The 25,977-nt window shown below is 41.2% G+C and overlaps 1 long non-coding RNA gene and 1 pseudogene across 2 annotated transcripts in view; both read left to right on the top strand.

Moving 5' to 3' along the window:
- Positions 1–25,977, top strand: part of LOC123782836 (uncharacterized) — a 183,236-nt gene that overhangs the window by 65,781 nt on the left and 91,478 nt on the right. For both annotated transcript variants that reach the window (XR_015724787.1, XR_006777045.2), the window contains exons 3-4: positions 920–1,048; positions 1,336–1,404. This is a non-coding gene — a long non-coding RNA (uncharacterized LOC123782836). The remainder of the gene's footprint in view (positions 1–919; positions 1,049–1,335; positions 1,405–25,977) is intronic.
- Positions 11,021–20,687, top strand: LOC148109799 (large ribosomal subunit protein eL31 pseudogene; annotated as a pseudogene).

Raw genomic sequence — 25,977 nt, 5'->3', positions numbered from 1 at the left:
TGCAAAAAATATCACCACACAATTTTGTTCAATGTGCAATACTCCATTAAATGCCTGACCTAAACAAGATAAAACTAAAGGAACTCAAGTTCTACTCACTTGAGGAAGTTGTTTGTGTTGCAAGGTAGGAATGGAGGCCTGCAGCTTTTTCTGGGTTGAATTGGGTCCACTGAAAAGATGTTGAAGCCTCAGGACCTGTGAATGGGACCATATTTGGAAATAGGGTCATTGCAGATAATCAGGCTAAGATGAGGTCATGGAGGTGGGTTCTAATCAAAAATGACTGGCATCCTCATAAGATGGGGAAATTTGGACACAGAGATGGACGTGCACATGGGGGAGAATGCACGTGACGGGTGAGGCAGAGATCGTGGTGATGCCACAGAAGCCAAGGAACACCAAAGCTTGCCAACAAAGCCCCAGAAGCAAGGAGAGAGGCGGGCAATAGCCCTTCGAAAGAATCCACTCCTTTGACACTTCGATCTGGGATCTCCAGCCTTCAGAACTTTGAGACGATGCACTTCTGTTGATGAAGCCACCCAGTTCGTGGCGTGGTTTCGGCAGCCCCAGGAAAGGGATACACAGATAGCAGCGAGGACTTGGCCATCACAGCTTTCTTCCAAACCACATCATGGGCTGCTACACTCTCAGGTCCTCCTAATTACCAGTCGTAGAGACTAATGCCAAGACTTCCCTCTGGAATTCGTTTTCATCAAGTTTTGTTCTGTTTGGATTTTGTTTATATTTAAATTTTAAATGCATGAATTCCAAAGTAGCTAATTCTGTGTTTAATTTGGCAAGCTGCCTTGCTAACACATCTGATTAAGTCTCTCTTTCTCTTTCTCTATGTGTCTCTGTCTATCTTTGTTTTTCTCCCTGTCATTTTTTCTCTCTCTCCCACTCTCTCTCTCTCTCTCAGAGAACTAGAACAGGAAAGTCATGGCAGAACACGGCAGAGAAAGGATTGCTTTTAATGCCACTCGGTTGGTATGGGCCTAAGTGAAGCCTCAGTTAGAGCACAGCCCATCGGATAATCAGGTCACAAAAGGTAAGTTACAGAGTTAGAAAGCTTTTCATTCCATCTCTCCATTTCCCATCCAATTATATGTTTCCTCAAAGCCAGAACTGAAGTATTTGTATCCTCTGTGAGGGGCTGAGTGGGCTCCTTTGGTTTGTATTATAACTGCTGGCCTGCTAAGCCTTATTTCTGAGCCAGGATAGAGCCAGGTGCATAGGGGCTAAAGGTTATGCATCCTCAAGGAGTGAGATGAGGGAGTTCTGGGGCTTGGGCCTCCTTCCTTGCACCTGTTCATCCAAAGCTCTCTTCTTTTGCAGAGACCCGCCCTCTCAGCCCAAGGTTTGGAGGTTGGAGGCTGCCCTCTGAGGACCTTCTGACGCCAAGGGGTGAGTCTGAGAGGGTGGCGCTCGGAGCAGCTTTCTCCCAGTGCTACGGGCATGAGGGTGGGGGCCTGTCAGACCCACAAGGGACAACAGAGGAGGCTGCCACCAGGGCTGGCTTTTCTCGTAGTCTTACTCTGGGAGACTTTGTTTCTGAGCCAGGAACTGGCAAGGCGGTGCTGGTCATGCAGGGGAGGAGAGATGCTTATTAGTTTGGTTTCTCTGAAACGTGTAAAGTTGTCACCAGTCTTACTCACACCTACTTCTGAGAACTGACATTTTTGGGAAAGTGTAAAGAATTTGATGGGATTTAGAGTGGACAAAGGTTCCTGTCATCTCGTTCTCGCTACCATTGTTCAGGAGTCGGATAAACTCAGTAGCTAAGGGTTTTAAGAGTTTACCATGCGCCACATACTGTTCTCTGTATTTTTCCTGAAATAATTCACTTAACCCTCTTACAAGAACCTCTTAAGGTGCGGGTATTATAATTACTTTTATAGGTGAGAAACTGAGATCCATCACTGAGCCAGCAAATCAGAGGCGAATGGGGGCTTAACAAGTTAGCAAATAGGAAAATGGTTTTAATATGGGTTTTAAGTGCTGGAAACTTGTTTACAGCTGTGGAGAATCAGCTGAAAAAGGATGAAGAGCAACCTTTTTCACACTGAAAACATAATGCCTAGACCTTCCTTAAGAATCTGGAACGTTGCTATGTGTTCCCTGCACCAGGAACACATGTGCATGTTGTTTATTTAAATCTATAACAGTAAACATTATAACAACAGTTTGTTTCGCCATTATAAATGTATATTTTCTTTTTGTATTGAAACTCCTTCCTGGGACGTATGTATTTGCTTGCTCAGTTATTCTGCACTTAGTGATTAAATGCCTACTGTGCGCCGACCTTGTGCGAGGCACCCAGGACACATTAGAAAACAGGACGCACATTCTTTGCCATCACTGTCTTTATGATTTAGCTTTATTTTGACTGTACGTGCTACAACATTAGGAGAAATTCAGCATTTACACCAGGGAAAGCGTAAGAGAAAAGGCAAGGATGAAGGAGAAATGTGATTCAGTAGTGAGCTCCCTCCAGGGCCCCAGAAATCAGGACAAGGGCTGTGCTGAGTCCATTGCTTGTCTAAGCTGTCTTTCTCCTGTTTCTTTCTCTTTCTTAGACTGGATGAACAGATGCAAGTAGCCCCCAATTAGGCCAGCCAAAGGGATTCCCTAAAAGCTCCATGCTTGGGGAGCAGAGGTTGGGCATCTGCTGGGCTGGAAAGGTCGCTGGCTTATCTAGGCAGCTGGTCGAGCCCTGTGCCTGTCATGATCACAGACTCTGTCCTAAGCTGTAACTATTTGCTTGTATGAATGCAGATGTGAGGCTTTTAATTTATTTTTTCTCTCCATCTACCGCTGAAATACAATTAAAAGGTCAACCAAGGATCCCAAACAAATTGTGCCCAGGGTTGAGGGGAGAGGAACCAGAGGGAGTGCTTTGTTTGAGGATTAGCTTGTTTACAACAGAGTTAAAAAACATTTTGTTTCAAGCAGAGTTTTAGGCATTTGTCAATAAAACCAGGCCTGGAAAGGGCAGAAATCAGCTTGTTTGTCACAGAGTCCCCACAGGCTTAAGGAGCCAGCCCCAGCTGAGGAGCTTGCAAATGTCGGTACTCATCCTAATAACACTTTGGCCACTCAGTGAAGGGGGGTGAGTGATGCTTGGGACAAGGACTTGAGTGTGAGTATTTGTGCCAGGATACAATGGTCAGGGAGTGAAAAAATGAGATAAGGAAGGGCAGGAAGTCAGTGGACAGTGTGTTAGTAAGTAGGTTACTACTGTTGGCAGCTGGGGCTCAGTCTGGCTGGGACCGCTGGGGCTGGTGTAGAACGTGCCCCCAAGCTGTCCTACCCCAAAAGCAATGAAGCTGGCATATATATGCACCAACTCCCTTTGTCGTGGGCACAGGGCTCTTCCCAAGGGTTCAGATTTCCCAGACTTCTAGCCATGTACTCTTGCATGCAGAGAGAGCCTAGCAACAGAAAAGAATAGTGCTTGCCGGACGAAATAATGTGTGCAGAGGGTCGTAGGAAGACTACCAACCTTATTGCCAGTAACGCTAATCATGATGGGAAGAGAAGAGAAAGATCTGCTGATGTCACTGGACCTGGGACCATATCATCTTGTCAAAGTTACAAGGAATAGGCCAAATAGTTTATCCTTGGAGGGGAACTAATGGAAAGGGAAAGGTAAGGAAAAGCAGGATGCCCCGAGGGGTCTGGCGGCAGGACTGGAAGCTTGAATCAGAGCTCCCGGAAAGCAGGGACTGTAGGATTATCTGTGTCAGGGGTTGGAACTAGTAGCCCATGGGCTGTTTCTTCCTTGAGTTGCATTGTGTTTTGCCCACAGTATCTGTGTTTGTTTTTGCATAAATTGCTCGCCAAGTTAAACAAATCTAAGTTCACATAAAAATTCAAATAGCTGGCTTTCACTAAAAAAATACTAGAGGATTCGACAATGCTGAAGCTGCTTTTATATGTGGTCTCAATAGCGACTTTTCTCCAAGGATGGGGCATGGACTTCCTTTGGTTACAATCTCCGTCACTACCTGATCTGTTGCTCCCGACCATGGAGACTGACAGTCAGTTGAACTTACCAGAGAGCTTATGCTTTTGCTTAATTATATCCTGCATTACTCATTTGTATTTCCTACCTGGATGCTGTAAGCATTTGAGTGGGTAGGCCCAGATTTGTATAATCTGCTCCCTCTACCACCACACCCTAAGGTCCCCTAGTGGACAACTGGTTTCCAAAGATTTTAATGACCTTCTACGACCCCATTCCTAGAGTCAGAAAAGTGCTCAAACTCTTGACTCTATTATTTAAGACCTTTGCAAGCTTATCTTGACCCAAACTCGCTCAACTTACCTACCCCCACTTTCAGTCCTATGACACATTTTCCAAGCACATTGACCAAATTGTGATACCCAGACCACTTCACAAGAGATGTTTTCCTGTCCTGAACCAAACTCCTTATCTTTTCATCCAAACCAGATTGTCCTTTCTTATAAATGGCAAATTAAGAAATGATAGACCCATTCTCACTCCTCTGTTTACGTCAAAGAGCACATCCATTGTATCAGCAAATTCTTTCAGCATTACCTTAAAAATTTACTTTCGTTTCTCATGCTATATTCTGTATCATGTCTAAAGCTACCATTGTGGCATAGGCCCCCATCACTTCTGTTTTTGATTATGCTAACAATCTTCTGATGGGGTTCTGAGCTCCCACCATTGGCTCCCCAACAGTCTGTGCTCAACACAGCAGCCCATGTGATTATTCTGAGCCCTAGCTCATATCACGCCATCCTTTGCTCAAAGCCCTCTTCCCATTTCCTCTCCGACCTTACTTTCTACTGCCTTCCACCCTGCTACCCCTGATCAGCCTCTTTCAGCTGCACTCACTTCCTTATTTTCCCCTGAAAACCCTAGATGTGCTCATCCCTCAGGACCTGTGCGCTTGTTCTTTCCTCTGGCTGGGATGCTATTTCCTGTATATCTGCAGAACTTACAATCTCGTCTCCTTTAGGACATAAATCAAATGTCATCTGAGTGGGGCCTTCTCTAACGACCCTATTTAAATTTGTGACCCCCTCTCCAAACCCTAGAAATCCTCTTTTTATTTTTCTCCAGCTCTTATCACCATCCGACAGTTTCTTTACTTATTTACTCCCTCCCTGTCCCCCTGTAGGACTTTTGTCTGTTTTGTTCACTGATTTATTTATATTCCTTAGAATAGGACTTGACCCTGAGTAGCTGCTCAATCATGTTGGGTGAATCAATCAATGCCTTTCCTTGCCCGATTCTTCCTTCCCTGGACAGGAAATTTCCTTTCAATATCTAACTAAGTCTAACCCATTTTCAGAACTTAGGTACTTTTCCACATCCTCCAAGTAGCCTTTCTGATTATTCTTGTCCAGCCTGACTATTATATTTCCTGAAGCTAAAATTATAGATGAAAAAAAAAACCATTATAAATGATCACATTTATTCAGAAAATTGAGAAGGAGATTGTGTGGTATTCATGACAACCTTAACAAGTATTTGGAGGCAGACAGAGTGACCAAAAAACAAAAACAAATCTGTGGTATAATACCATCTGTGCTGCAAAGCTGTTCTCTCTGAACTTTCTGGGCCACTCTCCTAGACTCCACCAGGCTGGAGTTAACGTACTCACGAATTCTCCCATTAACTGATGCGGACAAAGATACAGGAGAGGAGAGGAGATGACCCCAGATTTTAGTGTATTGGTTACCTGTTACTGCATAACAAACCCCTGCAGCACTTAGTGGCTTAAAACTATGTGTTTATTATTGATCACAGATCTATGAATGAGAGCTTCTGTTGATCTGCATTGGGCTTTGCAGATGTTTGTTCGGTTTGCTTAGGTGGCAGAAGATTGGCTGGTCTAGGATGCCTTCATGCTCATTTCTGGTGGTTAGCTGTCTGTTAGGGGGAGCGTGGGGTCTGTTGGTCACATATCTGTTGTTTTCCAGCATGCTGGTCTGGGACTGTCCACTTGAAGGTGTCAGGGTTCCCAGACTGCTCATGGAAACACACAGTTTGTTGGGGGACTGGAAGCATACAGTTATGTGGTGTTCTCATATAGACTGCTCTAAGAGTTTGCGTTTTAATATTTCAATTCTCATAGAAAAGTTGGGGACAAAAGATTAACTGTAAGATCAGCCTCTTTGCCTCTATATAGATATATTAACGGAAACCTTCAAACATAGAACAAAAGAACTTTAAAGGACAATATCCTGCTTTGCTTAGGAAGAGCGTGGAATGCATTGAGCCCCATGTAGCACCAGCAAGGCCCTTCAAGCTCCAGGAAAGGAAACATGACCATCAAAAGCAGTGTGCTCCCTCCAGCCGTCAGAACCCTCAGGGGTCCTCAGATTCTCTAAGCTCTAGGCTTGGGTAAAGAAAAGGCTATGCCTTGTACCTTGTGCAATGAGGCAAAAGGAAAAGACTGGAATAAGCATAGGAGAAGAAACATAGGAGAAGAAACAGGACTGCTGATGAGTTTGAGGACTTTTTTGGAATGAAGAAGTTCAGTGCAGGTCAGCTGGCGAGGGAGAAATTCCTGCTGAGACTCAGTGTGTTCAGAACCTTTGTTTTTAGAGTTACTTGGTCTTGCTATATGAAGATGTTGATGAAACACTGTTTATTCTACAGGGTACAACCTAGCACCCCAGATTGTCAAATGGAACCAAATCCTAGGGAAGTAGAGTAGGATCCTTTCAGGACAAGTTTGGGAATCTAATTTCCCTCTCTTCTTACATGTTAGAATTTTATCAAATTGCTTGATGTCAGCCATGTTGTGATTTAATTTTCTCCCAAATTAGCATGTTTCACTTTGTTTTCTTTACTTACTATTTTGGAGACAGCCTGGTTAAAACCTTCCCACTCATGGAATTGCTAGTCAAAATATTTTAGGAGGAAGCTCAAACATTCATTGTTTGCCTTATTAAAAATTAATTCAGGCAGATGGAGAAGAATACGACGTGTGCCGTCCTCTTAGTACTCCTTGTCATCTGTCCCTGTCTTCATCTGCAGGGCAGGCCTCATGCAGTTTCACCCCCCAAGGGCCATAGGGCCGTGCACAGGAGTGCTCTTAGTTGCATTTCACAGGAATGAGGCTGAGGTTAAACTATTTTGCTAAGTCTCACATGGAGCAGAGGGATGGAGTCAGAGGGAGAGCTGAGGTTATTTGGGCAAGACCAGTGTTGCTCCCAAGGTACTGTGGAAGGGCAAGAATAAGGCCTTGTGGAAAACATTGAGAGAAACGTGTTTGCTCTAAACCCTAACCAGCTCTCTGGATACTCGGAGGTAAGATATCAGGAGCTATAGAGTGCCTTTGTAGTTATTCTGCCTTCCATCTTTTTTGAGTCTCCTGCCTGTGGAGTCCCTTGGACACTTTCCTTTAAATCGTCATGCATTCATTTCTACAAGGGATCAGTGAGCCCTACTATGTGCCAGGTTTTCTCCCACGTGGTGTGGCAGGGAAAACAACACGCACCCTGCCTGCGTGGAGATCACAGTGTTGCAGGGACGCAGATCATAAGAATCTATTGCAGCAATGAAAATCCCATGATGAAGTAAGTGCAGGGCATTATGGGAGCAGATAGAAAGGGCATGTGACACAGCCTAAATTATAAAGATATCTGTGTTTGGGAGCACAGTTCCTATCCTTCCATTTGGCAGTTTTTCACTCCAGAAATAGGTAGCATCAGGAAGGGTGAAAGGCAGATGGAAAAGAGACCATCACCCTCCATCCAGAGTTGGGTGAGCTCCAAAGCTGGCTTGGGCCACCTTGGCCTATACAGTCTCTCAAGTGGGTCACAACCCAGAGTCTTGAAGCTAAGTATTTTGCAGGGAGATCAATCCTGAAAAGAAAAAAAAAAAAAAAAAAAAGAACTATTTCTCAGCATTTGCTGCAACATGGACAGGACTGGAGGAGATAATGCTAAGCGAAATAAGTCAAGCAGAGGAATACAGTTATCATATGGTGTCACTCATTTATGGAACATAAGAAGTAGGAAGATCAGTAGGAGAAGAAAGGGAAGAAGAAAGGGGGGTAAACAGAAGGGGGAATGAACCATGAGAGACTATGGACTCTGGGAAACAAACTGAGGGCTTCAGAGGGGAGGGGGGTGGGGGAATGGGATAGGCCGGTGATGGGTATTAGGGAGGGCATGTATTGCATGGTGCACTGGGTATTATATGCAAGTAATGAATCATGGAACTTTACATCAAAAACTAGGGATGTACTGTATGGTGACTAACATAATAAAAAATATTATTAAAAAAGTGATAAAAAAAGAAAAAAGTAGCCCCCATATTTTCTACTCTATCCATACATTTGATCCCCTCCCTCAGAAGTGCCATTCTCCAAGCTACCCCCCATTATCTGAGGATGGCCAGTGTTAGATCAGCCATTGTGTCCAACAGTTTTATAGACTTGATATTATTATCCTGACAGTGCTCTGACGGAGTTATCATTTATCCACACTTATAGGAAACTGGGACAGAGAGAAGTTTGTTAACTTACCCAAGATCACACTGCCTCCAAATGACTAGGGGTGGGATGATGTAAAGTCTGGTGGGGTCAAGAGTAGGATGAAATCCTAACGTAGATCAAGACCCAGTAGGAAAGACTATAGCTTAATACACATTATTTTTCAAAGCTTAGGATCCACTGGGCTGGCATGGGTTGGTAGTGGTGAGCAAGGAGTCTAACCTGGTAGGTATGGCAAAATAGCAGGATCCTTGGAGTATGGGGGTAATCGGTAAGAAAGTGTAGAGACATGGCTCCACCAAATCTGCTTCTGTCAGGGCGAATAGACCCAGACCTGCCCTTCATGTGGGGTGGAGGGAGGCCAAGAACAGTGAACGCCAACAGGACAAGGGGACTTGGACAAATGTTCATGGCAGGAGTCCGGACTCAGCCAATACGTAGGCAGAAACCAGGCTGGGATACACTTGGGGTGTCTGATTTGAAGACTGCCTGTCTGCTGGGGTCCAAAGAGGACCCATTCCTGACCCATCTCCTAGTGGGAAGGAGCCTCTGAACAGACAACCAGGCCTGCCTGGGAACTAACTAGATTTAGTTAGATCTGAAACTCAAAATTGTCATCCTGGCCCTGGAACAGGCTGCAGTAGACTGTGAGTGCCAGTACCTGAACCATGTGAGGCAGATCTTGGAGCCTCTTTTGGGTTATGTCCCCAGCTGGCCACTGTCCCAATGGTTGGGTTTCCTTTCTGCAAAATGAATTCTATGATCAGGACTCTTTAGATTCTGAGGGAGGGGAGAATCATCCCCCCTCTGCTTTGCTATAGCCATTGTCTTAGGAGCTCTCTGTTGACTCCTCACCGTGACTTGGAATACATAGAGATTCCGTTGCGCAACTCTATATTTTAAATTCTGACACATTCCCTGGTAATCCTGCCCTAAATATTTAATCTGGATGTTTAGCAAAATCGCTACCTCCCAGCTGTGGACCATTGCCTGTAAAAGTCATACACTGGGGCTTTTGGGCCTGTGTCTCACAAAGTGGCAGAAAAACAAATATCAGAGCAAGATAACGAGCCGCAGACCCACCATTCTCACCCTCACATAAGTGAACACTTCTTCCTGAACTCCCAGGCTCTGATTCCCCACCTGTGCTGTTCACTCTTTATGTGGATACTGGAGAGGTTCCTAAAGCTCCTTTTCCAGGGATTTTCTGGGTCTCCCTATTATGCAAATAATATAGTCCTAAGCAAGAAAAACACTCCAAGACCACTTGGAATGGAAGCTTCTCTATTATCAGCTAATATTGATTTCACATTCAGTGATATTTTTTCCTCAGCTCCACTCTGCTGCAGCCCCCGCCCCCAAAGCTTGCTTATTCCTGAATGTGTCCTTCATTGTTCATATTATTCTCACTGCTTGAAAGGTCCTGCACAGTGCCATTTCCTGAAAATGCCCTTCCTTCAGAGACCAGCTTTCACAGTAAAACATGCTTTTATGCTTCCCAGGAGAATATAAACCTAATGTCTTTCATGCTCAGACATCTCTGTAGTAGCCTTTGTTATACCCTTTTTCATGGTTTGGTTTTTACTCTAGTGAGTCTTTCCCACTAGATCAGGAGCTGTTGGAGGGCAGGAACAAGACTTAATTTTGTATCCTGCCATGGAACATAATGACTCAGTTCATGTCCTAGAGTAGTCATGATAACCTATTGCCAGACCCTTCTCAAAATGGAGGGCGTGGCAAAAAGCATAATGGACCTTAGATTCAGACTGGGTGCAGTGCTGGTGCAATCACTTACTGGTTTCATGGGATTTATCTCTAAGAACCCTCAATTTCCTCCCATATAAAGCAAGATTATAAATCCATGGTGAGAGAATGCCAGATGTCCAAATCCTTGATCACTGTCCTGACACTTCCCCCACCATGGGGGCAGGATGTATGTACAGGGAAATGCCAGTGACAGTCTTGATTTCCAGCAGGAGCTCTAATTCCCAAGGCCCATGGCTCCTACATTCATGACCTGATTGGCCCTCATGTGGATAAACAGGGGGTAGCTGTTGTCTCAGTCCAAGATCTACATTTGTAGGCATGCTTTAGAGTCTTGCTGCATAGACATTCTTTCTCTGAAGCTCCTTCATGCCTCCCCCTTGGTTATACCAAGACAAAGGCTGGAGGTAGTCATGAGTCTTATCTTATTAACCAGATACAGAAGACAAGACCCACCATTTATTTAAAAAAAAAGGAGGATTTTCTTCAGTCTGTTCTGTTTTAGATCATTTCCCTTTTTCCACAAAAATTACTACTCCACTGGACCAGCCTGTTTGACTAACTTTATGTTCCTGAGTGTGCCATTTTGTCTTCCCCCAATTTCAAAGTTCACCCGTGGTAGTGAGGTAATGGGCATGTATGTGTTTGGGGAAGTCTCCTCTTTATAAACCATTTATGAACAATAACATTGACCTAGATTAGGCAGATGTAGAGTGGGGAAGAAGGAAGAATATACTGATGTTGGTGTCAGGTTTTGCCTCTTACCAACTGCAAAGCATTGGGAAGTTTTCTTAATGCCTTGGACCTTCAATTATAAAATAGAGATGATTGGGGGTGCCTAGGTGGTTTAGTCAGTTAAGCATCTGACTCTTGATCTCAGCTCAGGTCTTGATCCCAGGGTTGTGGGTTCAAGCCCTGTGTTGGGCTCCATGCTGGGCATGGAGCCTACTTTAAAAAAATTAAAATAGAGATGATCATATCTATCACCTAGGTCTGTTATGAGCATTAAGTAAAGTAACATGTGTGGAGATGGTATCATAGTAATTGGCATGATACAGGTGTTTGATACATGCTGGCACCTTTCTTTCTCCCTTGAAAGTCAACTCAATAATGCATTTCCCCCATTTGGCTACAAGTTGTGAGTTTCATATGAAGGAAGACTGGGAACTCAGGACCACAGATTCATGCTAATTTTATTATCTCATCACTTTCTCTTTTAAAAACTTTTAAAATTTTATTTTAAGTAAACTCTACACCCCCATGTGGGGCTTGAACTAATGACCCTGAGATCAAGAGTCACACGCTTTACCAACTGAGCCAGCCAGGCACCCTTCATCACCTTTTGCAATCAAAGGAAGAGGGCAATCAAGGGCCAATTCAAAACCTTCTACAGACGTGAATTTTTAATAATCCCATGATGTTCTTGGAGGCTTCATAGCCTACCTACCCATCTATTTGAAAAGGTAAAAATTCTCAGATAAACATGCTAGTATTTGTGCCAAGTTCCTCAGATCATAGCAGCTGATCTTTGCCCCATTAAAAGTCATGGACATTGTTGATCCAGAAGGAATATTTCTGGGATTTTTTGGTTAAAATGGAGTCATTGTCATAACTACTGTTTTAGCTACCAGAGGACACAAGACACTGTTGCTTGGGGTCATGGAACCTAGTGACCTGTTCCCAGTTGCTCTTTCCCAGACCTATCTAGTTATTGTTCTGGAGCAAGACGTATCCTCCTTCTCTGGTAGATGGGCTTGAAACAGAGTTCAGGGAACCATTCAAGCCAGGAAGACTACTGCTCCTTACTTCCAGGTGTGTGTATTAGGAGCCCACAGTTTTGTTTTGCTCAAAATGCCCTTGGGGAATAAGAATGATGGAAGGAAGCCAGAAGATTTTTCATTAGGCCCAAGGAACCAAACTAAAGTTCTTCCATGCCCATGTTCTGACCCCAAAGGTCAGAGATGACAGGTAAAGAGCTTGAGTAATTTTCCCTTTAAAAGAACCAATATGGTGCAGTTATCATAAGCATGGGTTTTGGGGTCAATCCACTATAGCTGTGAGTTGAAATCTGCTCAGATATGTGGCCATGGGCCAGCTTCTGAACTTCTCCATACCCTACTTGCCCCCTCTGTGTAGTGGGCATAATAATACTACCAATTCAGCTGTTATGAAGATTAAATAAGACAATGCATGTAAAATGTGAATGGAGGGTTTGACACTACTCAATAAATGCCACAAACTACTTAAGAGTGAGAGCCTCCGTGCCACACTATAAATTCCAGAGTTTAGAAATTACTGAATGATGGGAACCCAAATGTGTTTGGATTGGGTTGATTTATCAAAACAACAACAACAACAACAACAACAACAACCCATAAATGAGTAGTAATTTGCCTGGGGCAAATATCAAGTAGGGAGAAAATTGAGGAATTTTTCTTTACCATTTAAGCTATTAAAAAAAAAGCTTTATTTATAGTTCTTAACTTTCTATCTCAAAGAAGATATTGGACCAGTCAGAGCCAAGAGATGAATGAATTTGCTGATCTGATTCCTGGCTTGTGTTTCCTTATTGGTCCATTTCTATTTGCTGTCTCTATGATCTTCCTTACTGGCTAAGACAGGGAACCAGTTCGCTTGCCCCCAGACAAAGGCAGAGCTTCCCCTCAGTGAAGTCACTTAAGCAGTGTACTGACCTCAACAAATCGCTGTGCCATGCTGGCCCCCTTCCCTTCCCTCTGGTTTATTCCTGTCACCTTGTATTATGTCCTCCAGGTGCACAGAGAATGACGGATCATTATCAGTCACATCCTGCCCAGCCATGTGTGTGCATGCACGCTTGCCTGCACAGATACGACTGCGTGAATACACAAGAAAATACATAGACATCCACACAAATACACATAGACTAAGTCAGGAACACTCGGATCAACATAAATATACACAGAGAGGCCGCATTTAATCAGTATGAAAGATGATCCTTTCAGACACACTCACCCATACCTGCTGTCACACATACTCGCACACAAGCGTCATATGCACACACTTTGATCATGTGACTAGTCTGTGAGCATATGGAGTATAGAGTACAGTTTGTCTTGTTCTAATCACATTCTTTTTATGAAGGGCTTTCTATAGATCCCTAGATCAGCAGGACAATTTCATATCCTATTACAATCTGCCAAGAAGAAATAGATAAATCTATTAGCCTGTTCTTTGCTTGTTTCATCATTGTGACAGTCTCTTGTGGGTCTACATTCATCAGGCTCCCACACCACCTGACAGCCGAGTCTCCACCACCAAGCTGCAGGTTAATAGCTCTTTAATCTCTATTTAATTGCTCATTAATAATTCTGATACTGCTTTCTTCCATTAATTGATTAAAAAATGGTTTCAGTGGAAGTGAATAATGAAATTTGGTAGCAACCAACTAGAGAATGAGTTTTCTTGTCATCAAGATAATCAAGAAGAAATAGTGACCAAAACACTCCTTGCTTCATTTGCAGATTTTTCGAATGCTAGAGCTGGCAGGGCCTTTGGAATTCAACTACATCAGCGTTTCTCAAACTGATTCACAAGTGATTAAACAGTTTTCTAGGAAAAACAATATTCTGTGATTAAAGAAGTCTGGCAGACACGGCATACAAATCTCTCTCACAATTTCGTGTTTTAAATCAATGTTAGCATATTCAAAGCTCTGACATTCCAGTTTGAGAAACCTATTTACATTGTTAAGTTGATCTTCACCCAAACTTATTTGATAGTAGAAATCACATTTCTATAGAATACCATTTCAGCTACCTATTGCTCAATGATGAGTCCCCCCAAAATGTAGTGGCTTCATTAAAATGATGGGTTATTTTTCACAGTGCTGTGAATTTCTGTGTTGGCAGGTACAAGATGGCCTGGCCCTCCGCATGGTTTTTCATCCCCCTAAAGGCTTCCCTACAATGTGGGCTCAGGGCAGTGTTTTAATAGAGCAAACAACAGAAACTACAAAGCTTCTAAAGGCCTAGACTTTAAGTCCAACAATATCACATCTGCTCTATAATATTAAACAAAGCAAGTCTCAAGGCCAGGCAATATTCAAGGGACACATAAATTAATGTCCACACTCGATGGAAGAGCCGGCACTCACACTGCAAAAGGGCACATGGAATGGAAGAAGGAATTGTTGTGGCCATCTTTGAGTGTAATCTATCACAAGCCACTGAACAAATGGCTTTTGGAAGACTGTTTACAAAATGCTAACAGAGAACAAACTCCACATTTCCTAGATTCAGATATTGAGGCATATATGTGGAATAATTTGTCCAAGAGCACACATCTGATAATCACGGAAGTGAGACTAGAATCTAGACTTCAGACTCAGAGTCCTTTGTCTTCACCATTGTGCTTCTAAAAGATTCTGAACTGGCCATGAATGACTTGAATGATACACAAATGCTGACTCCCTGGATTTGGGGAGTCCTAGATTCTGATCCTGGTCTTCTAAACAAGTCCAGCTAGGCTTGTCAGAACACCAATAACTCAGTAAAACAAAGACTAAGTTTCCTGTGCCTTCATTCCATGAAGGGTAGTCTCTGGACATAGCCGGACTTAAGCATACCGAATGGCATGAACTAGATGAGCTATGCCTCCAAAGCTGCTTGGGACATAAAGTAACCTGTTTGTTTGTTTTCCAGAATTTTTAACCATACTGTCTGGATAGCCACTGAGTCGTGTACCTTTATGAGCCATAGTTTGATCTTCACCTAATTCTGCATGTCTCTTAAACCACAACTCAGCCTAACCCTTTTGACATTTCATAAATGAATTTATGTCATGTTCCTCTGACTTGGTAACTTATCCCAAACACATCCTCCATGCTATTACAATGCTTGTAAGCAGATCCTGAAATAATAACTCTTCCATGGATTCTTGCTGAACTGATCAAGATAAGCATGAAAACTCACCTGTTTTTAGGTCTGCAAACTTAGCTCAAGCCTTTATTACTTATTGATCACTATGGCCCTGTATTTTGCATACTCTGCAAGATTTTATTGAACCTGCTGATGATATATTTGTTCTTGAATATATTCGACCTAAGTTCAGTCTGTCTATCTATCTATCTATCTATCTATCTATCTATCTATCTATCTATCATCTATCATCCTTCTTCCTCTTTTATTCATATGTAACATGTTTACATTTACTCTAGTTTATTTTATTCTAATGCCAGTACTGTAACTCTTGGACTTTAACCTATCAGGTGAAAGGGGTCACATCCAAAAACGCTTCTTGTAAGTGCTCAAAGTCAAATCTGCTGCTTCAGTGCCAGAGGAATACTTGGTGGTAACGACTCAATCAATATCCTCAGGACACTGGCTCCTAGCAACATGGCTTAAACATTCTGCATTAACTTGGCTTTAAGTGTTCCAGCTTTCTTTGCCCAGGAGAGCTAATGAAAAGAAACATTAAAATGAAGGCTAATAGTTATAGAGAAAATTTATGTAGTATACTTCACAGACAATGCATGAGACTGTAGCTTCATCTTCCTTCTGTAACACATTTATTATGATCAGAACACAACCTTTTTCTGGATGTCATTTTCAGCTGAAGCGTCACAGCATGAAAGAGTCTGAAAATTGCATCTGTTTCCCATTCTTAGCTCGTTAGAAGGCAGGAGGAACAGAAGGGTGAGGGATCTTGTGGCTGCAATTTATACATGAAGCGCAGAGGTGCTGTTAAGTCCCTAGACCAACATTTAAATCTAAGATTACCTGGGAACTAAACAGGAGAAGGAAAAAAAAAAAACAGGCTATACTATAAACACAGCCAGTATCAAATAAACTCTGAAAGATTTCTCTGGAAATGCTGTTGAAATTTGACTCAGACCTTTATTTATTTATTGGTTTGATTTTCACTGAGGTTGAGGCTGGAAGAAGCAGGAAGGCAAATACCCCACGTGGTACCTGTATTTGACAACTACAGAGAGGCAGGCTACCTAATGAAGTTCATGTGTCCAGGAGAAAATCCCCTTTGAGCCACTTCAGATCTTGGGAGGTGCCAATCTTCCTAGGCCCTGATATTAAAGTCCTCCGAGTATGAAACTAGCTCTAGTTGGCAGGATAGAGCAGCAAATGACATTTTGGATACTGGCCTAATCTGACAAACAATGAAATCACATTCCTCTGAAATTTGCCTTTCCAAATATTGTCTACGCTCAAGTCAAGATGAATAGTCAAATTGTGAAAATGTATCGGTTTAGAAATGAAATGACCTTTAACATGATTTGAAACAATCCCTCTGTTAACCAAGTCACTTTTCTAGAATTCTCCATATATCACCTAAAACCTCTTTCCCCTCTAAGCCACCAGCTCTCACATTCTCCCACTCTACTTCCTACCTGGCTTTCCATTTATTGACTCACCAGAATTAGTCATGCATTTTGGTTCTATTTCTGCTTCAGGGTTACCCAAGTTAATATGTATGCAATTGTGGCTTACTTATAGTTCTTTGGAGTTTGGTAAGTCAGAGGCAAATGCAGAAGCAAAGAGGTGAGGGGACTCCTAAGGAGACAGCAAGTTTACCATAACCTCAATATCAGGATACTTTCATTTCACTGGAGAGTGGGACTGGTTCCTATGAAAATGTCATATTTGATGGAATCAGATTCATTAAGGAACTAAGATTAAAATGTTTCAAATTGTACTTTTAAAGAAGTGGAACATCAAGGAGAGAGATGTGTGCAATCCTGGGTGAAGAAGAGTTGTTCAACAGTGTATGTGGCAGAGTGGGTGGGAGGACTATCACAGCCTAGGTATAAACTCCAATGACAAGATCCATTGAGCCAACACATCAGAAGGCAACCCAGGAAGGAGACTGAACAGTTAGAACTTGGGTTCAATAGCCACTGATCCAAATATATATATAAACACACACATATATATGTAATAGAGTAATATTAGTAATACTAGTATTACGTAGAATATCACTAAAAGAAACTGAACAAGATATATACTCAAACACCCTAAAGACAAATCAAAATAGAATTCTAAAGATGTTCAATTGACCACAGAAGAAAACAGAAATAAAAATTAGAGAGAACAAACATAAAATAAAAATAAAATGGTAGACTTAAGTCCCAACAAATCAATAATTACATGAAATGCAAATTATTTGAATATACCAATTAAAACATAATTTTGCACAGTGGATTAAAAACCATACTCAACCATATGCTGTCTACAAGAAGCTCACTTCAAATACAGTGATATAGGCAGGTTGAAAATAGGAGGATGCTAAAGGATACATCATACAAACATAAATCAAAAGAAAGCAAGAGTGACTATATTATATCAGATAAAATAGAGTTCTAAAACAAAGAAAATTGCCAGGGACTGTGAAGGGCATTATGAAATGACGTACCCTCTTCCTTTTCACCCGGGGCCTGGTAGAATGGCTTCCATAAAGAAGCATGGTGAGAAGAAGGGCCATTCTGCCATCAATGAGGTAGTAATCAGAGAATACATCATCAATATTCACAAGCACATGCATGGAGTGAGTTTCAAGAAGTGTGCCCCTTGGGCTCTCAAAGAGATCTGGAAATTTGCCATGAAGGAGATGGGAACTCCAGATGTGCGCATTGATACCAGGTTGAACAAAGCTGCCTGGGCCAAAGTATAAGTAATGTTCCATACCGTATCTGTGTGCAATTGTCCAGAAAACATACCAAGGATGAAAATTCACCAAACAAGCTCTATACATTGGTTACCTATGCACCACCTTAAAAGATCTACAGATGTTACTGTGGATGAGAACTAATTGCTGATTGTCAGATAAAGTATAAAACTGAAAAAAATTTAAAAAAACGATGAGTCAATATACCAAGAGACGTAATAGTCTTAAATATTAGGCACCAAGCTATAGAACTACAAATTCTGTGAAGCAAAGTAGAACTGGAAGGAGAACTAACAAATCCACAATTACAGTTGGAGACTTTAATACCCTTCTCTCAACAATTGATAAAACAGAATATCAGCAAGGGCTTAGAGGAACTCAACGACATTGGTAACAATAGGAACTAACTGACATTCATTGAATACTACACCCAACAACAATCGATTGTACATTTTTCCAAGTGTTCCTGGAATACATACAAGGTAGAACGTATCATTGGCCATCAAACCAACTTCAGCAAATTGAAAAGAATTGAAATTATACAGAGCAAGCTCCTTAACTACAATAAAATCAAACTAGAAATCAATATCAGAAAGATATAGGGAATATTTCCAAGTACTTGGAAACTAAACAACATACTTTTAAATACTCAATGGATCAAAGAGGATATCTCAAAGAATATTAAAAAGTATATTGAACTATGAAAACAAAAGTACAAAACTTGTAAAACACAGATAAAGCAATAATGAGAGCGAAATTTATAACACTGGATACACATATAAGAAAATAGGAAATCTCTAATTAATAATTCAAACTCCTATCTCAAGAACCTAGAAAAAAGAGTAGAAAAGTAAACGTAAAGCAAGTAATAAGAAGGAAAAACAGTGTAAAGGAATAAATCAATGAAATTGAAAATAGTAGATAAAACAAAGAGCTGGTTCTTTGAAAAACTGAATATAATTGACAAACATCTATAAGACTGACAGAGAGATTGAGAGATTGAGAGAGAGAAGACACAAATTACCAATATCGAGGATGAAACAAGGGACCATAAAGACCATTCAAGCATCAAAAGGATAATAAGGTATGGTAGGCTGAATGGTAGCCTCAAAGATATCATGTCCTCATCCCTGGACCCTGTAAATATTACCTTATTTGGAAGAAGTTCTTTGTAGATGTGATTAAATTAATGATCAAGAAGGAGACATTTTCTTGGATTATTCAGATGGGCCCTAAATGCCATTACATGTATTTTTATAACAGAGAAGCAGAGGGAGATTGGATACACACAGAAGAGGAGTAGGCAATGTGACCACAGAGGCAGAGAGGGAGTGATGTGGCCTTATGTCAGGTAATGTCATCAGAAGCTAGAAGACAAGGAATGGCTTGTTCCCTAGAACTGTCAGAGCATGGCTCAGGTGACAATTTATTTTGGTCATGTGAAACTGATGTTGAACTGATTTTCTCCAGAAGAATGAAAAAATAAATCTCTGCTGTTTCAAGCAAACGAGTTTGTGGTAATTTGCCACAGAGTCATAGAAAACTAATGTATACAGGTATACCATGAACAACTCAACACACATAAATGTGATAACTTAAATGAAATGGACTAATTCTTAGAAAAACACAAGCGTCCATACTTCACTCAATATGAAATAGATAATTTGAATAGCCCTATGACTATTAAAGGAATTGAATTTTTAAAAAAGATTTTATTTATTTATTTGAGCAAGAGAGAGAGTGCACAAGCGAGCAGGGATGGGGGAAGAGCAGAGGAGGAGGGAGAAAGAATCTGAAGCAGACTCTGCAATCAGCGTAGAGCCTGACACCCAATGCAGGGCTTGATCCCATCACCACAAGATCATGACCTGGGCTGAGACCAAGAGTTCAATGCTTAACTGACTAAGCCACCAGATGCCCCAAGGGAATTGAATTTTTAAGTTCTCCCCAAAGAAATCTGTAGTGCTAGATGTCTTTGCTGTAAAATTTTAGTAAATATTTAAAAGATAGTTAAACCAATACTACATACTCTATCCCATAAAATAGCAAAAAAGAGAATACTTCCCCATATATTTTATGAGGCTAATATTACCCTGATACCAATACCAGATAAAGGCAGTACAAAAGAAGAGAACCCCAAACCAGTATCAGTTAAAGAAGAAATCATAAAGTCAAACTTTTCCCTTAGCTGTAATCCAGTATTTTGCAAAGTGTGGTCCACAGAGTACCTCCCTCAGAAACTCCTGATATACCCATATTTGGGGGACCACCAAGGCTCAGAGATTCTGAGAGTAGAGACTCATCATTTGTAACAAAATCCCCAGATTTTTTTTTTTTCTTAGAGAGAATCCCAAGCAGGTTCCAAGCCCAGCTCAGAGTCTGATGCAGGGCTTGATCTCATGACCCTGAGATCATGACCTGAGCTGAAATCAAGAATTGGACACTCAACCAACTGAGCTACCCCAGTGGCCCTCCCCAGATAATTCTTATGCAAGCTAAAAGCTAGAGAAGCATTGCCATAAATCAGTGCTGCCAAATGGCTTTGGTCCTCACCAACACGTGGGGAATGAGCATAAAATGGAGGTTTAAAGTAATCATTTCTTTCATAAACACCCTCTCTTGGTCAATATTATGGCCATGAAGAACATCAGACTGGCATGATGAGGTCATAGAATCAAGGAGTTTGAGAATTCACGTCGTTACTGGTTCCCAGGAAAGACTGGCACACCTTGTATGTGCTGTTGATGTCACTGTAGGCCTGGAGAAAGGAAGGAAGCTGACAGATCTGGGAGTGGTGGGGTGCTAGTGGGAGGGCTGGATGGGTGAGGGGTGATGTGCAGTGCTTAACCATGGGAAGAAGTTAATAACTGCAAATCATGATCAAGCAAGAACTCTGCAAATTCAGACTATTTCTCGATAGATTTTTTAAAAAACATGTGAAATCTTGTCAGGAAAACAGGGGCATATGTTTTGGAAGTACGGAGCAGGGTCACAGGAGTATTGGACAGAACAAGATAATATGTAAGTGATTCTACCTTGGCTTCACTTGCCCTCAGAAGTTGAGATGGACCCCTCTAGCCAAACCAGCTGTGATGGCCCAGCAGGTGGGCCTGTTACCAAAAATACTGCTCACAGACCTCCTGCCCTACATGGAGCATTCCAAAGCAATCTGAATTGTCTTAGTTTTAAATTCTAATTATCTCCTGGGGAGAAAGGATCATTAGTCTATTATTCTGATCCTTTGCAAGAGTGTGAGGCTGAGGTGACATACAGGTAGATAAATAATATTAGTAGGAAATTTTAAGGGGAAACTTAAAATACCATCACTTCCAACCTTTGCTCTTTTTTTAAAAAATTGAGATATAGCTAACATATAATATTGTATTGGTTTTCAGCATACAACATAGTAATTTGATATATGTATATATATGTATATATTGCAAAATGATTACCTCAGTAAGTTTAGTTAACATCCATCACCACACATGGTTAGAAACATTTTTTCTTGTGATGAGAACTTTGATGATCTACTCTTTTAGCAACTTTCCAATATACAGTGAAGTATTGTTAACTATAGTCATTACACTGTACATAATATCCTAGGACTTATTTATCTTCTAACTGGAAGTCCGTACATTTGACCACCTTCACCCATTTTGCCCTTCATTCTTCACTTTATTTCATCTTTCCTTTGTCCTTCATTCTTAAGAGAGTTCTAACACGGTCTCAGGAACAAGATGGAGTTCTTGAGCCCACAGAGGGGCTTTGGTGGAAGAAGGCTGGGGAATTGGGCTGGAGAGACTCCACGATTCCTCTCTTAATTTTTGGATCAACTCATTCTGCAAATGTTTTTGACTTATTCTTTATCAAGGATATTTGTGGGTCCTAAGAAATGGGCCTGGGAATGCCTCCCTCTCATGAGGAACCCACAACCAACATCAGATATAACCAGAGTGGAGTTCAGGGAAAATGGAGCATTAAGCAAGCTCCTTGGACAGCTTTTTGGCCAGCACATGAATTAGAGGGGCAACGAAGGTCACATCGTTCTAGAACCATAATGGGAGAACAGACTGGGTGCTTGGAAACAGAGCCCTGGTCGGTGGCTACAGAGGGCATTTCATGGTGTGTGTTCTTGGTAATTATCGAGAGTAGATTCCCTCATGGTAGCCATTTGAGGATTGGAGAATTATTGGAGTTCTAGGCATCCCATTTCCACCTTGAGACACTACTAATGGGATCTATGAAGGAATGTGAGGCAACCTGTATGGAGTATACTGAGTAAGCGCTGTGGTTACTTTATCTGAAGTTCCTGCAATTTTCATATAAATGGAGTCCGAAGCCTCAAAGAGACAATAACAATATATTGGAGGCAAATGCAGAGAGGGGGAATGTTACTCCAGTGAAGCATCAGCATATTCAACTTTTCTCAGTGACTCTAAATAGAAGCTGATGGGATGGTTTTAGAGATTTCTACTGATTGACAGTGCCTTCTTCTGGATGCTTCAGGCACATTTCTTAATGTCTCAGTATCACCTGAGCATAATGCTTATAATTATGCTCTAGAGAACTGAGTGCTTCCATTACTCTGCCTAGTGTCCAGTTGACTTTTGTGTTTGGTTCATGAGTATGGCGATGTGGAGATGACACTTACGTGTTAGCTGAATGCTGTGAGGACCTGCCTTTCTGCTACAGTGTGTAGATGGGTGTGTACATAGGAAAATGTCCTCCTAAGAGTCCATTCCCCCCCCCATATGTATATATAGATATAGATACAGATATATATACATACACAATACATATATAAAAATATTTTTCTAAATTCTTCCAATTATGCCATTCTCCATGAATTTCTATCAATAAATTAAGACCTAGATGATTACTATGTAGATTATATTATATAAATTATTACACAGAGATATTACAAAACAAATAACCATTATGTAGATGAGAAGATTAGAAGCCAGGAACCTCACAAAGTTAAGCAATTTTTATTAGGTTGCACAGCTCAGTAAAGTGGAAACATGGAGCAGATCCCAGACCTTCTGGCTCCAAGGGATTGTGTCCAACAGACATGACAATTCTATTTGCACAGTGTCTGGCACATTGTAGGGGCTCAAAATATATTGTTGGGTAAATGAATGAATGTCTAAAAGTCTTTGGGTCATGACCTGATTACTTCATTCCTTTTTTCTTTGTTCTGATCTGCTGTGTCAGCCTAGACAGGTACTCAATTTTTCTCGTGACAAAGTCCCTCAGTCACCTTTTGCCTCCTTGGGGACTCTGTATAGTTTCTTCATCAAGCTCTTTACTAGCCATGACAAGGAGCAAATGTTTTTATTGGAATAGCATGAAATGTGACATTACTCATAGATTCTGTCAGAAAATTGGTAGTGAAAACGAGCTCAACACAGCTGGGCAAGATTGCACCTCCTCCCTGGAAGCAGTAAGCTGAGGGACTATGGGGAGTCATAATGGTCTAATGATGGCTAATGGTGAGGAAATGATGGACCTGAGGCCCATAAATCAATCTGAACACAGGGATGGTTAACAGAATGCTCAGGAGATGCTTGAGCTCATCTGAGCATTGTTCACGTATATGTGTCTCTTACTGGACCATTATTATTATTATTATTTTGTTACATAAGGGGAAAGTATGACAATTTGTATGTAGAAAGTCCCAGAAGTTTAAGATATTTGCAGGTTGGCGAAAAGGTGGAGAAACACGAGGATCATCTTTGGGTTCCAGAGCACCAAGCCCATGGTTCTTTCAGGACCTAGAATTTATTCCTTCTTTTAGGTATTTGCCAAAATCAGGATGGCTCCAGTTTTTAGTGCTGGTCTAATTTTTCTTTGTATGTGATGAACAATGAGATGGACTTAAGAGAACAAGAGCTTAGAGATTAGTTAAGAGCTCATATGATTACCTTTGCATTTTCCAATGATTGCCTTTGCATTGTCCAATCCAACCAATATTCCTACCATTTCTGATAACCCCCTATCAGTTTCAGTTCTCCCTGTACTTTGCAAGGTTCTTTTGTTTCAAGTATTTATTTTCTAGGAAGAGTCAGAATGGAAAGTTTGACTATAACCGTGGAAAGCTTCAACAGTGGGATTTTTCCAACTCCTTTAATAGTTTCCTCTGGAACAGAAATGATTGGCAGCAATGATGTAAAATCAAAACTCCCAAGATCCACTTGAGGTAGATTCAAGGTGCAGCTCTTTCTTTCTGTTCTTTTATAGAAATATTAAACAAGGTGTTGGCACACATTTAAGCAGACATTTCAAATGTGAATTTTGCCAGCATGACATGTTATGTTTGTAGAAATAATATGAAACATCTTCTGGAAAAAAGGAAGCACACGTATCTTGAGGTGATTTACTTGAGAATGATAGTTAACAGTCATAACTTATTATTTCTATTTTTTCCCAAACATAAGTTTTCCTTTTCTTAACTGGAACGATATGGGGAGAATCAGAGGTTTCAGAACTGATGCGGCATGTACCCAGGAAACTTCTAGAAGATACCCACATATGGAATTTTGACAATTACCTTTTTATGATCAAAGACAATAGCAATGGATGTGTGAGAGACTCCACTAAAGCCTTCCTTGTGATCTCTGCATTGGAAGAAGCCTTTTCTGAGGGGTGGCTCCCTGTGTTCCTGGAGGAAGGTGCCAAGCAGATGGGCTGTCACAGAGATTGGAATGGGAAATTGGAACATCCTAGGACAATTATTCCAGGTGCTAGAGTAATATACTGTTTTTTTTTTTTCAGAAAGAGGCATATTTAACATTATTTTTCTGTCCCCAACGCAACAAAACCACCAACTCTCTGTGACAGTTTACTTCATGGGAGTGTGGAAATAGATTGTGGCTGCGGATATTAAGACTAGAGGGAGAACAGGGTGGTGACCAAGAAAAGGGGCCATGGCTTACCCTAGAAACAAAGCAGAGAAGAACAAAACTATCAGAAGGAAAATAAGGCAGCAGTTTCTACAAAATCCCATTCCCGCAGCAATAACAATTAGGGGAACAGTCCCTGATGCTTTTAGTGCAAGTTGCTCCAGAGATGGCCTTTTCATTTTTATCAGCCCTGACTTCTGTACTTCAACTCGGAATCATTTTGTTCTGTCAACTGATTTTATCTTGACCCCTTTTCATGCCCAACCATTTAGCCTAAACCCTACCAAGAATATTACACCAGTCTGAGTGACCACGTATTTTCCTTTAAGCTAGATGGAGTGATGGCTTGCCCTCGTCCCAGGCTTTTCTGATTTCTGTCATTATTTACAAATCCATTCCATTATTACCAGAGATAAAAGTAGAAGAAAATTCAAAGAGAAGGTAGCTGAGATTTTCACTTCTAAGGCTCTAACTTTTGGCTGCACATTGCCCCAGGAAGAGAGCCTCTGATGGTGCTCTTCTGAAAACATACTGTGAATGCTTTTCCTCAGATGTGGGCAGAGGACTTCCGAGGGAAAATGACATCCATGGTGGTGAGGGTTAAAATGAGTGCTTTCAGTCTCCTTCTCCAATCAGTGTCTACTTGAAAGTTCAATGGATATTTGGCCTCCTTGCTTTTCATTCACTCATTGTGAGCGGTTGGATCGGTGTTAAGAAAAATATTATGACCTGCACCATGACTTAAAGGAGGGTGCTGGTTACTTATTTGAGTATAACTCATATGTAGAATGACTGACCTGCTATTCTGAGACTGCAAATGGAGAGGGAATCTCAGAGGAACTTCCTGGATCTAATGATGCATATACCTCCCCTCACAGAAGGATGGGGTTTTACTAGAAAGGACAATTAGCCAAGGCCTACCCTGAAATTTGGATGAAATGAAAGAGTGGGAATTGAATAAGCAAATTTTCAAATAAAAAAGTCTTACATTAGGTAAACAAGGGTTTCTGGTTATTTACCCATTATTCAAATGACCAGATAGAAGGTATCAAGAATAATGTTTCCTCTTCTTCTAGCTGATAAACAAATGCCTCCTTTGTGTTATTTACTTAGAAAGAAATTACTACCTAATATTTCTATCAAAGTGAGGTTGCCATGTTCTAACAAATACC

Source organism: Ursus americanus, chromosome 6 (genome assembly GCF_024610735.1).
Source record: "Ursus americanus isolate L20-20 chromosome 6, mUrsAme1.1.p, whole genome shotgun sequence".
NCBI lineage: Eukaryota > Metazoa > Chordata > Mammalia > Carnivora > Ursidae > Ursus > Ursus americanus.
The sequence above is the reverse complement of the archived record's forward strand: the minus strand, read 5'-3'. Positions and strand labels throughout refer to the sequence as shown.